The sequence below is a fragment of the Lynx canadensis genome, chromosome D2 (assembly GCF_007474595.2).
Source record: "Lynx canadensis isolate LIC74 chromosome D2, mLynCan4.pri.v2, whole genome shotgun sequence".
Lineage (NCBI taxonomy): Eukaryota > Metazoa > Chordata > Mammalia > Carnivora > Felidae > Lynx > Lynx canadensis.
In genome coordinates this window covers 80018827-80037150 of record NC_044313.2, presented here as the reverse complement: position 1 = coordinate 80037150, position 18324 = coordinate 80018827, and the positions used below count along the sequence as shown (strand labels likewise).

Sequence of the window (18324 nt, the reverse complement as noted above, 5' to 3'; positions counted from 1 at the left end):
TTTATTGTGATTATATATATATATATATATATGTAATCGATATCATAAGAAAATGTATATGTCTCTATATATACAAAACATAAATTTTGCCATTTTAAACATTTTTAAGTGTACAATTTAATGGCATTATTATTATTACTTACAATGGTGTGTAACCATCACCACCATCTATCTCTAAAACCCTCTCATCGCCCCAAAAAGAAACCCTGTACCCATTAAACACTAACTGCCATTCCCTCCTCCTCCCAGCCCCTAGAAATCTTGAATCTACTTCTGTCTCTATGAATTTGCCTGTTTTAGATATTTAAGTGGTACATTATGATAGTTGTCCTTTTCTTCTAGTTTGTTTTATTTAACATAATGTTTTCAGGATCCAATATGTTGTAGCATGTGTAAGTACTTTGTTCTTTTTATTGCTGAATAATATTCTGTTGTATATATAATACCACATTTGTTTACCCATCTATCTGTTGATGACATTTGGGTTGTTTCCCCCTTTTGACTATTATGACTAATGCTGCTATGAATATTGTTATGTCAGTATCAGTTTGAGTCCTTGTTTCTGGATACATACCTAGGAATGGAATTGCTGGATGATAAGGTAATCCTATGTTTAACTTTTTGAGGAATTGCCAAACTGTTTTCCACAGCAGCTGTTCCATTTCACATTCCCACTGTCACAGACTATGAGTCTGGAGTTCTCTCTTGTCCATCAAGAGAATAGATGCAGAATTGAATATGAGAAAGGCTAATGTCCAGGAGGAAACAAGAGCCCTGAACAGGGGTTTCATCTCTGTATTTATTGGGCTCTCAAGATATTACCCATGTGGTGAATATGAAGAAAACAAGACCTTACACACGTGGTGAACGTTCAGAAAACAATCAGACAGTAATCATTAACTTGGTGTGTGTAAGAAGCAAAGGATCTGGGGGGCAAGAGGAGTTTGTGATCAAAGCACAATAGTATATTGGCATCAGATGGAAAGTAATTTCCTGCAGGTGATATAATAGGTTACTCATGATCCCATTACAATATCTCGCTAGGTAACCTCGGGCACTTTCACCTTGTGGCAGTGACTTTCTGCCCTAAGCTTTCTTAACACATTTATGTAAGTATAAGGAATTCTCAAACCTATTTCCCCACACCCACAAGTGATGGACTAGAGCTCTACTTTCTCCACATTTTAACCAACCCTAGTTTGTGTTAATTTTAGCCATTCTAATAGGTGTGAAGTGATATCTCATTGTGGTTTTGATTTGCATCTTTTCACATGCTTATTGGCCATTTGTATATCTTTTGGGAGGGAAATGTCTATGCAAGTCCTTTGCCCATTTAAAAAATTAAGTCCTTTGTATTCTTGTTGAGTTAAAGGATTCTCTACATATTTTGGATATTTGTCCCTTAGGGTTAGGGTTAGCAAGTATTTTCTCCCATTCAATGGGTTGTCTTTTTATTCTCTTAAAGGTGCTCTTTTTGTACAACAGTTTTTAATTTTGATGAAGTCCAAATTATTTATTCTTTGTCACTTGTAATTTTGGTTTCATATTTAAGAAACCATTGCCAAACCTCAGTTCATAAAGACTTTTTCCTATGTTTTTTCTCTAAGAGTTTTATAGTGTTTAATTTTTAAATTTTATAGCTTTTAAATTTAGGTCTTTGATCCATTTTGAGTTCATATTTGTACATGGTGCAAAGAAAGGGTCCAACTTCATACTTTTGAATGTGGATACCCCAGCACCATTTGGTAAAGGACTGTCCTTTCCTCACTGAATGGTCTTAGTTACCTTCCCGAAAATCAATTGATCATAGATTTGAGGGTTATTTCTGAGTTCTCAGTTCTCTCGAGTCCTTTGGTTTGTATGTCTTCCTTATGCCAGGGTCACATGGTTTGGAGTATGATAGCTTTGTAGTAAGTATTGATACTAGGAAGTGTGAGTGCTATAACTCTGTTCTTTTTCAGATTGTTTTGGCTATTCTGGGTCCCTTGACCCAGAATTTAGGACGGGCTTCTCCATTTCTGCAAAAGCATTGTTGGGACTTTGATAGTGATTGCACCAAATATGCATAACACTCTGGGTAATATTGTCATCTTAACAATACTGTCTTCCAAATCTATGAACACATGATGCCTTTCCATTTATTTAGGCTTCTCTAGTTTTTTTTTTACTTTATTATTTTTGTAAAATTTAAATCCAAGTTAGTTAACATACAATGTAATAATGATTTCAGGATTAGAATTTAATGATTCATCACTTACGTACAACACCCAGTGCTCATCCCAAGTGCCCTCCTCAATGTCCATCGCCCATTCAGACCATCCCCCCACCCAACACCCCACCAGCAATCCTCAGTTTGTTCTCTGCATTTAAGAGTTTCTCATGGTTTGTCTCTGTTTTTATCTTATTTTTGTTTCCCTTCACCTATGTTCATCTATTTTGTTTCTTAAGTTCCACATATGAGTGAAATCATATATTTGTCTTTCTCTGACTTATTTTGCTTAGCATAATACACTCTAGTTCCATTCATGTTGTTGCAAATGAAGGGATTTCATTCTTGTTGACCACCAAGTAATATCCCATTGTGCATATATACCACATACTCTTTATCCACTGATCTATTGATGGACATTTGGGCTCTTCCCATACTTTGGCTGTTGTCAATAGTGCTGCTGTAAACATTGGGGTGCATGTGTCCCTTCAAAACAGCATTCCTGTATCTCTTGGATAAATACCTAGAAGTGCAATTGCTGGGTTGTAGCACAGTTCCACTTTTAACTTTTTGAGGAACCTCCATATTATTTTCCAGAGTGGCTGCACCAGTTTGCATGCCCACCAACAGTGCAAAAGGGTTCCTCTTTCTCCACATCTTTGCCTACACCTGTTGTTGCCTGAGTTAACTTCAGCCATCCTGACAGGTATGAGGTGGTATCTCGTTGTGGTTTTGATTTGTATTTCCCTGATGATGAGTCATGTTGAGCATATTTTCATGTGTCTGTTGGCCATCTGGATTTCTTCTTTGGAAAAGTGTCTATTCATGTCTTTTGCCCATTTCTTCACTGGATTATTTGGGTTTTTTGGTGTTGAGTTTGATAAGTTCCTTATTGATTTTGGATACTAACCCTTTATCTGATATGTCATTTGCAAACATCTTCTCCCATTCTGTCGGCTGCCTTCTCCCATTCTTGTCGGTTGTTTCCTTCACTGTGCTGAAGTTTCTATCTCGATGGGTCCCAATAGTTTATTTTTTGCTTTTGCCTCTAATTTATTTTTCTCTTGCCTCTGGAGACATGTCAAGTAAGAAGTTGCTGCGGCTAAGGTGAAAGAGGTTGTTGCCTGTTTTCTCATCTAGGATTTTTATGGCTTCCTGTCTCCAATTTAGGTCTATCATCCATTTGGAGCTTATTTTTGTGTATGGTGTAAAAAGTGGTCCAGGTTCATTCTTGTGTATATTGTTGTCCAGTTTTCCCAACACCATCTGCTGAAGAGACTGTCTGTTTTCCATTGGATATTATTTTCTGCTTTATGAAAGATTAGTTTGCCAATATGTTTGTGGGTCCATTTCTGGGTTGTGGTCTGAAAATATGCAAGATATGATCTCGATCTTTTTGTACATGTTGGAGCTGATTTGTGACCCATTTTGTGATCTGTTCTGGAGAATGTTTCATGTACACTTAAGAGGAATGTGTACTTGGTGCTTTAGGATGAAACATTCTGAACATATCTGTTAAGTCCATCCAATTCAGCGTGCCATTCAAAGAGAATGTTTCCTTGTTGATTTTCTGCTTCGATGATCTGTCCACTGTTGTAAGTGATGTCTTAAAGTCCCCTACTATTATGGTATTATCATCAATGACTTTCTTTATGTTTGTGTTTAATTGGTTTATATATTTTTGTGCTCCCACATTGGCAGCATAAATACTTACAATTGTTACATCTTCATGGTGGATAGACACCTTAATTATGATATAATGCCCTTCTTCATTTATTGTTACAATCTTTATTTTAAAATCTAGTTTGTCTGATATAAGTATGGCTACTCCAGCTTTTCTTTGACAACCATTGTCATGATAGATGGTTCTCCATCCCCTTACTTTCAATCTGCAGGTGTCTTTAGGTCTAAAATGAGTCTCTTGTAAGCAGCATGTAGATGGTACTTGATTTTTTTATCCATTCTGATACTCTATGTCTTTTGATTGGAACACTTAAGTCCACTGACATTTAGGGTGAGTACTGAAAGATATGAACTTAGTGCCACTGTGTTGCCTGTAGAGTTGGGTGTTTCTGGTGGTGTTCTCTGGTCCTTTCCAGACTTTTTTGCTATTGCTCTTTCTCATTTTGTTTTATCTTTTCTCTACTCAAAAAGTCCCCCTTAAAATTTCTTACAGGGCCGGTTTAGTGGTCATGAACTCCTTTAGTTTTGTTTGCCTGGGAAACTCTTTTTCTCTCCTTCCATTTTGAATGACAGCCTAGCTGTATAAAGAATTCTTGGCTGCATATTTTTCTAATTCAGCATGTTGAATATATCCTGCCACTCCTTTCTGGCCTGCCAAGTTTCTGTGGATAGGTCTGCTGCAAACCTGATCTGTCTTCCCTTATACATTAAGGACTTTTTTCCCCCTTGCTGCTTTCATCATTCTTTCCTTGTCTGTGTATTTTGTGAATTTTACTATGATATGCATTGGTGATGTTTGGTTTTTATTGAATCTAATGGGAGTTCTCTGTGCTTCTTGGATCTTGATGTCTGTGTCCTTCCCCAGATCAGGGAAGTTTTCTGCTATACTTTGCTCACATAAACCTTCTGTCCCCTTTTATTTCTCTTCATCTTCTGGGACTCCTTTGATTCAGATGTTATTCCTTTTTAATAAGTCACTGAGTTCTCTAAGTCTTGTATTGTAATCCTTTGCCTTTGTTTTTTTTCTGCTTCATTATTTTCCATAATTTTATCTTCCATATCGCTGATTCCCTGCTCTGCTTCATCCATCTTTGCCATCGTGGCATACATTTGAGATTGCATCTTGATTATAGCCTTTTTAATTTCTGCCTATCTAGGTTTTATTTTTATCTCCGCCGAAAGGGATTCTCTGGTGTCTTCTTTGCTTTTTTTCAACCCCAGGTAGTATTCTTATTATCATGGTTTTAAGTTCTAGTTCAGACATCTTACTTATGTCTGTGTTAAGTCCCTGGCTGTCATTTCTTCCTGTTCTTTCTTTTGGAGTGAATTCCTTCATTTTGTCATTTGAGGGGAAGAAAAACATTAATAAAACGAAAATTTTAAATAAAAAAAAAACAAAAAATCAAATAAAGGAGGCTAGATCCTAGGTGTGGTTTAGTCTGCTTGTTGAAAGAAGTTTGATAGAACAGAGTAAAAAGGGAAAGGAAAGAAAAAAAAAGGGTAAGAAATTTTTTAAAATGTATATAATAAAACAGAATAAAATAAAGGAAATTAAATATAATAAAAAACTTAAAAATAAAATTAAAAAATAAAAACAAAATTTTCTTTCTATATTCAAGAAAGAGAAAGAAAAGAAAGAAGAAAACAATTTAAGCAAAAACAAAAGCAAAGGAAACAAACAAGTAAGCTAACCAGCAAACAGAATGAAACCCAAATGAAGTTACATCCAGTTTCCCCTAAAACTGACACTATGAAGCCCTCTATAGTCTGCATACAAAGCAGGTGGAGTGATTTGTGCTGGTCTTGTGTGGGATGTGCTTGGAGGGTGCAGTTGGGCGCAATTTGGTGTAACGGCTCTGTTCTCCACTGGGTGGCACTGCTTAGCTTACTGGGGTGGAATCAGTGTGGCATGTATGTGCATGCACTGGAAAGGTGGAAATGGCTTCACCCGGTTCCCCTGCCTCTGGCACAGGAACTTTGTGGCCTCATCAACCCGCAATCACACATCCCTCCTTTGTCTCAGGCTTCCATCCACTCCCGCCTCTACCCTGTCTATGTCCAAGCCATCCTCCTGCCAGGGAGCACTTCCCTCCAGAGTTTTGTCTCAGACCGGGTTGTGTTTCAAAACCCCACACTTCAGAGACTCCTGTGGGTTGGACCCCCAACTCTCTGGGGTAGGGTATCACTGAGCAATGGCCGGTGCAAGCTTGCCCCAGAAAACATTTGTGGGATCCTGCAGTGGCAGAGATTATGGCAAACCACAATACACAGCCGGCGCCAGGTTTCACCACACTCTGGTGTCTTTGTCCCAATACCAGCAAACGTGGGTGCTCTCCAGGATCCGCTAGAACCTTTGCCTGTGGGGAGGCCATAGGGCCTCTACCAAATGCCCTCCCAGCAGGGGAACCACTTCTCCTGTGTGACACGTGGACCTCTTAGACCCTGCTGCCTGCTCCTGGGGATTCACCCTACTTCCTCACTAGAACAGCACCAGGCACTGAGCTCCAAAACTTCAGACTCTGTGTTCCACTGTTTGTAGAATCCTGGTGGTATGGAAACTCTCTCCTTTCTTCCCATCAGTGGTTTTGGAATAGATTTCTTGTTCAGTCCCCTGTGAGTGTTTTCACTCTTTCTCTCCAGCTACTTTTGGGGGGTGGGGGATGGTGCTTTTCTTGCATGATCTCCATACGCCTCATTCTGTCCCTTTCTCTTTCTCTCTCTGTGAAAATAGCTCCCTATCTTCCATGACTTTTGCCTCCCTCAGTTTACCTCTCCACACTGTGTACATACCGAGTTCTGCGGCTCACGTTATGCAGACTGTTGTTTTAATCCTCAGATCAATTTCCTATGTGCTCAAAGTGATTTGGTGGTGATCTAGCTGAGTTTCAGGAATAAGACAAACTTAAAGGCTCCATGCTGCTTTGCAATCTTAACTCCATCGGTTTCTCTAATTCTTTAAGCAATGTTTTATAGTTTTCAGTATAGAAGTTTTGTGCCTCTCATTGGTTAAATTTATTCCTAAGTATTTTATTCTTTTGGATGTTATTGCAAATGGAATTGTCTTAATTTCCTTTTCAGATTTTTCATTGCTAGTATATAAAAATTCAGTTGATTTTTGTGTCATTTTGTAGCCTTCAATTTTGCTGAATTCATTAATTAGCTCTAAAAGGAGTATGTGGGGGAGTATGTATGCATATTTGCATGAATTCTTAATGTTTTCTACATTTATGTAATCTGTGATATAGGCAGTTTTTCTTCTTCCTTTCCAGTTTGGGTGTACTTTATTTCTTTTTTCTTGTCTAATTGCTCTGGAACTGCCAACACTATGTTGAACAGAAGTGGCAAAAACAGGCATTCTTGTCTTGTTCCCAGGATTAGAGGAAAAGCTTTCTATCCTTTCCCATTGGGTATGATGTTAGCTGTAGGTTTTTTATATATAGCCTTTATCATGCTGAGAAGGTTCTCTTCTATTCCTAGTTTATTGAATATTTGTATCATGAAGGGATGTTGGATGTTATCAAGTGCTTTTTCTTTTAACATTTTTATTTGAGAGAGAGAGAGAGAGAGAGAGAGAGAGACAGAGCATGAATGGGGGAGGGGCAGAGAGAGAGGGAGACACAGAATCGGAAGCAGGCTCCAGGTTCCGAGCTGTCAGCACAGAGCCCCATGCAGGGCTGGAACCCAAAACTGTGAGATCATGACCCGAGCTCAAGTCAGACGCTCAATCGACTGAGCCAACTAGGCGCCTCAAGTGCTTTTTCCACATCAATTGAGATGACCATGTGGCTCTCCCCAACCTTCATTCTATTAATGTAGTGATTGATTTTGTATGCTGACCTACTATTGCCTAAATCCCCCCTTGGCCGTGGTGTATAATCCTTCTTATATGCTGCTGAATTTCATTTGCTAGCATCTGTTGAGGATTTTGGTGTCTATATTTGTAAAGGATAGTGGTCTGTAGTTTTCTTTTCTTGTAGTGTCTTGTCAGACTTTGATATCAGGGTAATGCCAGCCTCAAGGAAGGAATTGAGAAGTATTTTTTCCTCTTCTATTCATTTAATAGGCCTTTCTTTGTTGGGAGACTTTTTTGTTCTGTTTTGCTTTTGGTTTTGGTTTTTTGTTGGGAGATTTTTGATTGTTGATCTAATCTTCTTATTAAAGGTCTTTTCCGATTTTCTATTTCTTCTTGAGCCAGTTTTGGTAGTTTGAGTGTTTCTAGGCATTTGTCCATTTCCTCCAGGATATACAATTTATTTGGTATACAGCTATTCCTAGTATTCTCTTATGCTGTTTTTTTATTGCCGTAGTCAGTAGTAATATCTCCTCTTTCACTTCTGATTTTAGTAGTTTAAGTATTCTTTTTTTACTTTCTTAATCTAACTAAAGGTTTGTCAATTTGTTCATCTTTCCAAAGAAACAGTTTTTGGTTTCATTGATTCTATTGTTTTTGCATTGTCTATTTATTTCTGCTCTAATCCTTATTATTATTACTTTTTCCCTCAAACTCAATTTAACATATCCAGGAATTAATTTTTTCCTTAAATGCCTAAAACATAAAAATAAATAAATACCTCTGTGCCATCAGAGAAAGAATAGCCTATTTGTTAGATTTACTGCTTAATCCACATGAACAGCTCTCATATAACAAATAGAATATTACTATGTCTTTATGAAGATGTTCAAAAAAGGCTTAATTAAGGTCACAGGAGAGAACAGCCCCAGACTGGATGTTAAGGCCATTTGCTTAAGACTTGTGTCAAGCTGAGAGAGACCAATGCCATGAGCCTCTTGAGTATTTACAGGAAAAACTGAAACCAAGCCTCTCATTTTTAGACTATGATGTCATCATGAAACACCTTATAACTGGGTCTGGTTCTGAAGAAGACAAGCATGACAAGAGTCCTCTGATATCCTATGAACGATTCCTCCCCTTGAGGGAAAAGCATGGATCTAAGTGATGCCAGTACGGTAACGTGGATTCCACCACTCTCCCCAGAGATGTGGCTCATAAGTCCCTAGGACTGGCTTTCTAGGGCTGTGCTTGGGAGAGTTGCCTTCTCTCTTGAGGTTCAATTGTATCTCCTGCTTAGCCTTCACACTTCACCTTGTCTGACCCAGATTACCGTCACCGCCCACACACCTCCTCTTCTTCCCTGTGCTTCTCATGCTTCCTAAACCATGATCATTCTGAGTGAGAGACCTTGGTCTAAGGAGCTGGGATCAGAAAGTCACCATCTGGGATTTGCTTTTATTCTCAAGAGGTGACTTCAGCAAGATCAAGAAAGGCACAACAGGACGTTTAACCTAAGGGGCTAATGAGGCTTAATGGGCACTTATACCAATTAGGAGACTTTCTGCGGAGAGTAATGAGACAAAGGGTAGTTTAAGCAGTAAAGATGGGTATTACCTTAGACGCCAGGAAGCCCACGGTAAGCACACTCCTGGGTTACTTGATCAGCTCCACAGTATCGTGAAGGACTCAGGTCCACATTCGGCCGTGTCATCTTGCTGTGTTGGTCTTGTCTGCAAGCTGGCTCCTGTCTGCTTGCAAGATGCCCGCGGCAGGTCCCGTCATCACATCTGGGTGTGACAATGACCAGGGCAGTTGCCTCTTCCTTATGTATACTGTTCTCACTCACTTTAAGAATGAAGTTTTTTTTAAGATTATATTTAAAATTATTGGCATCTCTGTGCTGTCCATCTCTTTCGTCTTTGCGAACCATCAGTCCAATCTATCAAAAACAAAATGTTGGTGTAAAATAAATTTTTTTAAATAAGTTTCATGGAATAGTTGTTGAGTGAGCTGGGGATCTGAGGTGCATAGAGGGAGAAGTGCATAGACTTTTAGAAGGTGAGGATCCACTGGGGCTTAAATCCTGCAGGAACAGAAATTTGGAACCAGAGGAAAAATTTTGAGTCAGGATTTCTTGGCCTGTTTTTTGTTTCTTTGTTTGTATCTCCTTAATTCTAAAAGAATTGTATTCTATAACTTGCCTTGGCTAAGTTTTCTTAATCTTATATTCTAAACTGTCTCATTTAATCAATAAGAAGTACTCCACCATCTTTGAAATACCCATTTTAGGCATTTCATTCACTGAATACCATCTCCTTTCCTTCCAGAATATTGAACTGTGCCAACTGCAATACTCCTTTGAGTCATTAGGATCTCCAATCCACTGATCCTATAAAGTGTTGAGTGTTTATTGCCCCATCACTCGTCTTTTTTAGAACCAAAACAACTTTCTCAGAAACTGCTCAGTAGATGGTCCTTCATATCTCAGTGCCTAGAATTGAATGACATGTTCTTTTTTTTTTTTAAAGAGAGAGAGAGAGAGAGGGCACAAGTGAGTGAGGGGCAGAGAGAAAGAGGGAGAGAGAAAGACAGAATCCTATGAGAGGCAGAGAGAGAGAGGGAGGGAGAGAGAAGCAGGGTTCACCTGAAGTGGGGCATGAGCTCACCCAAAGCATGGCTGGAGATCACCCCCATGAGGGACTCAGACTCACAAACCGTGAGATCATGATCTGAGCTGAAGTCAGATTCAGATACCTAATGACTAAGCCACCCAGGTGCCTGACATGCTCTTTATTTAACCAAAACTGGCAAGAACAATATAGTTACCAGGATTGGTTTAAACCAATCAGGACTCTTCCCTTAAGTGGGGACAGACTGACCTTCCTTGAAGGTGAATACGTACACACATTGATTCCAAGAAAAAAGGCAGAATGAATGTTGAGTGGTTTACTAATAGTAACTATTATAGCGTTATACGCAATATTTATACTTTTAGCCCCAGCTACAAATGACACTTTTTGAGGTCACTGTTCATTTGTAAGGAATGGGGTAGGTGTCAGGAAAAGAAACACAAAGATGGCTCTTTCCACTGAAACATTCCAGAACTGGTTCTACTAAGTACTAGTTAGATGAGATGACTTTAGACAAGGCACCTAACCTTTGTTTTGATTTCCACATCCACAATGTCATGGATAGCTGGGAAGGTAATTGCATTGCATAAATACAAAGCAATATTATTACCACATTTCACCTTCCCATACTGTCTGCTCTATGTCATTTATTCATTCATACTTACACCCTTTTAACAAATAATTGCTGACAGTCTACTTAATGCAAGGCATGAATATCTGAGAATCAACCAAGTTTTCACCATGGCTCTTGCATCTAAGGTATTAACTAATGAATGATTTAGCAGTAACTGCTTTATCTCCTAGAGTACAGAATCAGACAAGGCAGTGCAAGATATAAGACAAAAAAAAAGGCGGGGGAAAGACGGGTGTTGTTTATGGAACCATAATGGTTGCTTCAGTTGGAGCAGTTATCCTGTTTACTAAAGATGCTGCCACCAAGTATGTGAGTTCATAGATGCCTACACTGCTTTCCTAGCTTAGAAACACCTACTGATACACAGTATAGGCAAAGCAACCCAACCCAAGAAATACGGGTTTATGTTACAAGAAAACAGTGACAAAACCTGAAAGATTGGTTCATGCGTGGGCCAGTGAGACAACGTGAAACTTATTAATGTATTAAAGAAGAACTAATAAACTTTTCTCTGAAAGTTCTCTGCTCTTGGGAATAAGGAAATAACGATGGCTTTAAAGTCAGCTAACCAATTATCTTAAAGATCTAATCACTCAAAGAGATCTTCCCATTTTGGAAAGCTAACATTTCGGGGAAAAATAAGATGTTTAAATTATTGCCGTTGTCTATGCTTGTTCTTGAAAAACACAAGGATGGGGCGCCTGGGTGGCGCAGTCGGTTAAGCGTCCGACTTCAGCCAGGTCACGATCTCGCGGTCCGTGAGTTCGAGCCCCGCGTCAGGCTCTGGGCTGATGGCTCGGAGCCTGGAGCCTGTTTCTGATTCTGTGTCTCCCTCTCTCTCTGCCCCTCCCCCGTTCATGCTCTGTCTCTCTCTGTCCCAAAAATAAATAAACGTTGAAAAAAAAAAATAAATAAAAAAAAAAGAAAAACACAAGGAATGGGGTGCCTGGGTGGCGCAGTCGGTTAAGCGTCCGACTTCAGCCAGGTCACGATCTCGCGGTCCGTGAGTTCGAGCCCCGCGTCGGGCTCTGGGCTGATGGCTCAGAGCCTGGAGCCTGTTTCCGGTTCTGTGTCTCCCTCTCTCTCTGCCCCTCCCCCATTCATGCTCTGTCTCTCTCTGTCCCAAAAATAAATAAACGTTGAAAAAACATTTAAAAAAAAAAAGAAAAACACAAGGAAGAGGAGAAATTTTTACCAGGATTTAGAACACATTATTCATCTTTGTGATGGGATAACAAGACATTTTGGAGGGGACTTCTTTCTCAAGGAAATGATGTCTCTGAACAACAGTACTGGCATGTACAGGAAAATCCTTGTAGACCAGGACCAGAAAGTGAATAGCAAAGCACAAAAAGAATACTGGCAATTTAAACACTTAAAATAGTTCAATGGATTTAGAACCAACATTCGATGGGAAGGAAGAATTCCCAATATCAAAATCTTAAGATGTGTCAAGACACTAGACAGGAACTTTTGTCATTGCAAAATAACTCCCATAGCAAGGTATAATAGAGAATGTAGAATAGAAGGTCACCTCCATTATTGTGCATGGTTCAGTGAAGTTTTCTACTCATCAGTTGAAACACAACGTTGTTAAACAATTCAGCGTAGCTTTCATATGCTGGCGAACAACATAGTGGTCAGCTATCAGTGATGATAGCGTTCCTTTCAAGCCAAGGTAGTTTATCCCTGGAGTCTGGTGGTCTATCGAACCTCCACATTCAAGCAAGGTTGAAGGGACTGCTGTTGAAGCATGGATCGTACCAGCCCCATCCATACATATGGTCCCTTCTTCTTTTGGCTATTTCTACTGCAATAAAAAACAAATAAGCACTAAATCAATGACCAGGAAAGGAAAAGTGAAACAGCAGGGCAGTATGATACTAGAGTTAAAGCTTTCTTGGCACAGGCACGAAGTTAGTTGCTTACTGTAGTTGTGAGATCACAAAGATCTATGACAAACTGGCCATTGTCAGTTTACTTGGCTAAAGGAAAAGCGACAATAAGAAACATCTTAATTGTGCTCAGTAAACATTACATACTGATTTGGGGCCAGGAACTATAGCACATCTTTATGTAAACTGCTTCCTTTAATCCTATCAACAACCCTATGATATAGATATTATCCTCAGTTGAGGCAACAGTTTAACTTGCTCCAGATCTCACAGATATTAAGTGATGCAGCTGGAATTTGAAAACCAGAAAGCCTAATTTCAGAAACCACGGTTTAAATTTTTTTTAAGTTTATTTATTTATTTTGAGAGAGGAAGAGACAGCACAAATGGAGGAAGGGCACAGAGAGGGAGAGAATACCAAGCAGGCTCCACACTGTCAGCACGGAGCCTGATGCAGGCTTGAACTCATGAACCCTGAGATCAGGACCTGAGCCATAACCAAGAGTCAGTCACTGAACTGACTGAGCCACCCAGGCGCCCCCAGAAACCATTTTTTTAATCGATATTTTCTATGCTTACACAGACAGTCTACCCTTCCCCCCATAGTATTTACCCTTTTCCTTTCTTTATTGTTTCTGCATCAGAAAGCCATCTTCTTTAGGAACCTTTTTTAAAAGCATTATAGATGTAACTTAAAATACTATATTTGACATCATGCAATCTTAAAAGTGGAATGACTATTTTAGAAATCCTATGAATAATCTGGGAAAAATACCATATTCTTTAATATAATGGATGGATTAGAGAAGCTCTACATTTTTTTAAGTTTATGTATTTATTTTGAGAGAGAAAGAGATTGAGAGAGTGGGGAAGAACAGACAGAAAGGGAGAGAGAGAACCCCAAGCAGGCTCCATGCTGTCAGCGCAGAGCCTGATGTGGGGCTCAAACTCCTGAACCAACTCATGAACTGTGAGATCGTGACCTGAGCTGCAATCAAGAGTCAGATACTTAACCCACTGAGTCATCCAGATGTCCCAGAAAAGTTCTGCTTAAGACAAATTAGAATAATGTAGAACAACAGAATTGAAATTTTTTCTTTTCCACTCTGGGAGACACAACAGGCAACGTCCACTTCTGGATAAAATTGCACTACCGCAAGCAATTCAAGTCCTCTACGCTCTGTTGGATTCCCAGAGCTGACCACCTAACTTTCTGTGTTTCCCATTCCTCTCAGTTGTAAATCCAAGCCATTTCCATATTCTGAAGACCTAAATCCTACTGTCCCATCTCTTTAGTCTTGCGTCCTAAGTCATTGAGGAAACTGAGGCCATCAGCTTGAAATCCATCAATTCCCTCCTGATAGACCAAGAAAATTTATCAACCTGTGCATCCATCCCTCCAATCTTCTCTTGGGAAATAAGGTCTCCTCTTGTTTCAGTCCAAATCAAGTTCTCTGTGCTCTTGGTTCCATGCTCTGTCACCTCTTCAAGGAACCCAAACCATTAATTTTCCATTCAACTTCTTGTGTTATGGTAGATTTGTCAAATACATTGCTATCATGCTCACAACGCCATAGGAGAGAAGGCAACCCATCCATGGTCTTTGCCAAGGGGCAGCCACGTTTTATACCATGCAAACTCCTGGGTACTAGCTGACTGAGTATGGGTGGCAACTATCTCAAAGAGCAGCCAACATACAGACATGAAACGATGAGCAGGGCCTGTTGCCTAAACAATAATAAGAGAATATTATGAGAAATTATATGCCAATAAAATGGGCAATCTGGAAGAAATGGACAAACTCCATACATATACACTACCAAAACTGAAACAGGAAGAAATAGAAAATCTGAACAGACCCATAACCAGTAAAGAAATAGAATTAGTAATCAAAGTCTCCCCAAAAACAAGAGTCCAGGGCCAGATGGATTTCCAGGGGAATTCTACCAAACATTTAAGGAAGAGTTAACACCTATTCTCTTGAAGCTGTTCCAAAACATGGAAATGGAAGGAAAACTTTCAAACTCTTTCTATGAAGCCAGCATTACCTTGATTCCAAAACCAGACAAAGACCCCACTAAAAAGGAGAACTGTAGACCAATTTCCCTGATGAACACAGATGCAAGAATCCTCAATAAGATATTAGCAAACCAGATCCAGCAATACATTAGAAAATTATTCACCACGACCAAGTGGGATTTATACCTGGGATGCAGGGCTGGTACAATATCCACAAAACAATCAATGTGATTCATCATATCAATAAAAGAAAGGACAAGAATCACATGAGTCTCTCAGTAGATGTAGACAAAATACAAAATCCCTTCTTGATAAAAGCCCTCAAGAAAGTAGGGATAGAAGGATCATACCTCGAGATCATAAAAGCCATATAAGAAAGACCTAATGCTAATATCATCCTCAATGGGGAAAAAACTGAGAGCTTTCCCTCTAAGGTCAGGAACAAGACACGGATGTCCACTCTCGCCACTGTTATTCAACATACTATTGGAAGTCTTCGCCTCTGCAATCAGACAACACAAAGAAATAAAAGGCATCCCAATCGGCCAGGAGGAGGTCAAACTTTCACTCTTCACAGATGACATGATACTCTATATGGAAAACCCTAAAGATTCCACCAAAAGACTGCTAGAACTGATTCATGAATTCAGCAAAGTTGCTTGATATAAAATCAATGCACAGAAATCAGTTGCATTCCTATACACCAGCAATGAAGCAACAGAAACAGAAATCAAGGAATCGATCCCATTTACAATGCACCAAAAACCATAAGATACCTAGGAATAAATATAACCAAAGAGGTGAAAAATCTAAACACTGAAAACTATAGAAAGCTTATGAAAGAAATTGAAGAAGACACAAAAAAATGGAAAAAGATTCCATGCTCCTGGATAGGAAGAACAAATATTGTTAAAATGTCGATACCACCCAAAGCAATCTACATATTCAATGCAATCCCTATCAAAGTAACACCAGCATTCTTCAGAGAGCTAGAAAAATAATCCTAAAATTTGTATGGAACCAGAAAAGACCTTGAATAGCCAAAGCAATCTTGAAAAAGAAAACTAAAGCAGGAGACATCACAATCCCAGACTTCAAGCTATACTACAAAGCTGTCATCATCAAGACAGTATGGTACTGGCACAAAAACAGACACTCAGATCAATGGAACAAAATAGAGAACCCAGAAACGGACCCACAAGTGTATGGCCAACTAATTTTTGACAAGGCAGGAAAAATATTCAGTGGAATAAAGACAGTCTCTTCAGCAAGTGGTGCTGGGAAAACTGAACAGTGACAGGCAAAAAATGAACCTGGACCACTTTCTTACACCATACACAAAAATAAACTCAAAGTGGATGAAAGACCTAAATGTAAGACAGGAAACCATCAAAATCCTCGAGGAGAAAGCAGGCAAAACCTCTTTGATCTTGGCCGCAGCAACTTCTTATTCAACACGTCTCCAGAGGCAAGGGAAACCAAGGCAAAAAATGAACTATTGGGACCTCATCAAGATAAAAAGCTTCTGCGCAGAGAAAACAATCAGCAAAACTAAAAGGCAACCGACAGAATGGGAGAAGATATTTGCAAATGACATATCAGATAAAGGGTTAGTATCCAAAATCTATAAAGAACTTATCAAACACCCAAAAAACAAATAATCCAGTGAAGAAATGGGCAAAAGACATGAAGAGACACTTCTCCAAAGAAGACATCCAGATGGCTAACAGATGCATGAAAAGATGCTCAACATCGTTCATCATCTGGGAAATACAAATTCAAACCACAATGAGATACCACACCTGTCAGAATGGCTCACATTAACAACTCAAGCAACAAGAGATGTTGGCGAGGATGCGGAGAGAGAGGATCTCTTTTGCATTGTTGGTGGGAATGCAGGCTGGTGCAGCCACTCTGGAAAACAGTATGGAGGTTCCCCAAAAAACTAAAAATCTAACTACCCTACAACCCAGCAATTGCACTACTAGGCATTTATCCAAGGGATACAGGTGTTCTGTTTCAAAGGGACACATGCACCCCCATGTTTATAGCAGCACTATCAACAATAGCCAAAGTATGGAAAGAGCCCAAATGTCCATCGATGGATGACCGGATAAAGAAAATGTGATATATATATATATATATATATACATATATACACATATATATATATATACACATATATATATGTATATGTATATATGATGGAGTATTACTCGGCAATCAAAAAGAATGAAATCTTGCCATTTGCAACTACGTAGATGGAACTAGAGGGTATTATGCTAAGCGAAATTAGTCAGAGAAAGACAAAAATCATATGACTTCACTCATATGAGGACTTTAAGAAACAAAACAGATGAACATAAGGGAAGGGAAACAAAAATAATATAAAAACAGGGAGGGGGACAAAACAGAAGAGATTCTTAAATATGGAGAACAAACAGAGGGTTACTGGAGGGGGTGTGGGAGGGGGGATGGGCTAAATGGGTAAGGGGCACTAAGGAATCTCCTCCTGAAATCATTGTTGCACTAGATGCTAACTAACTTGGATGTAAAAAAAAAAAAGAATGCCAAAAAAAAAAAAAAAAAGACTTCTCAAAAGCTACTCACTGCTTTAAAAATAAGAAACACATTTTAAGTAAGATGAGAAGATTTTTATTATTAGAAAATTATGAAATGATCTTTGATGCATGTCTTTTGAAAGTCATTCACTTTAATGTTCAAAAGTAAGGTGATACATTGTAATTGTTAGAGAGTTCTGCATCTTAGTGCAGGAATAATAATACATAATATCAGTGAACATTATTAATGATAAAAATACTATTTATAGCACCCTGTTATATGAATTTTAAATGTCATCTCTGATTCGCACAATAATCCCACAATATAGGTTCTAATATTCCTAATTTTCAAATAAGGAAACTAAGGCTCAGAGGACTTGAGTTACTTCCCAAGATCACTCAGTTAATGCTGGGCCGAGCTTGGAGTCTGGATCTAAAGCTTCTATATATATATTCATTGTCCTCTTTATACTATCTCTGGCTTTTTCCTAGCAAAAACCATGAAGGCATTGCTTAATTTCATCATTTGTTACCTTGTCATAACATCAAAATGATGGGAATAGGTTTAACAAATATATAAATCAGCGTAACACTAGCAGATGAAGAATGAGAATGAGAAGGAAAATAAAATTGGGGGCGCCTGGGTGGCTCAGACGGGTAAGCCTCTGACCTCAGCTCAGATCATGATCTCACGGTTCATGAGTTCAAGCCCCACGTCAGGATCTGTGCTGACAGCTCAGAGCCTGGAGCCTGCCCCATATTCTGCGTCTTCCTCTCTCTCCTTGCCCCCTGCCCCACCCCCCCCCACTCTGTCTCAAAAATAAATAAACATTTAAAATTTTTTTTTTAATTTAAGGAAAAAATCAAGCTGGGGACAAATTTAGTGTAAAAGAATGTGTG

The 18324-nt window shown here is 39.0% G+C and overlaps 1 long non-coding RNA gene across 1 annotated transcript in view; it reads right to left on the bottom strand.

Moving 5' to 3' along the window:
- LOC115527052 overlaps nt 1-18324 on the bottom strand; it is a 31591-nt gene that overhangs the window by 11835 nt on the left and 1432 nt on the right. The window contains exons 2-3 of the long non-coding RNA XR_003972833.1: nt 12484-12759; nt 9300-9624 (exon numbers count right to left, since the gene is read on the bottom strand). This is a non-coding gene — a long non-coding RNA (uncharacterized LOC115527052). The remainder of the gene's footprint in view (nt 1-9299; nt 9625-12483; nt 12760-18324) is intronic.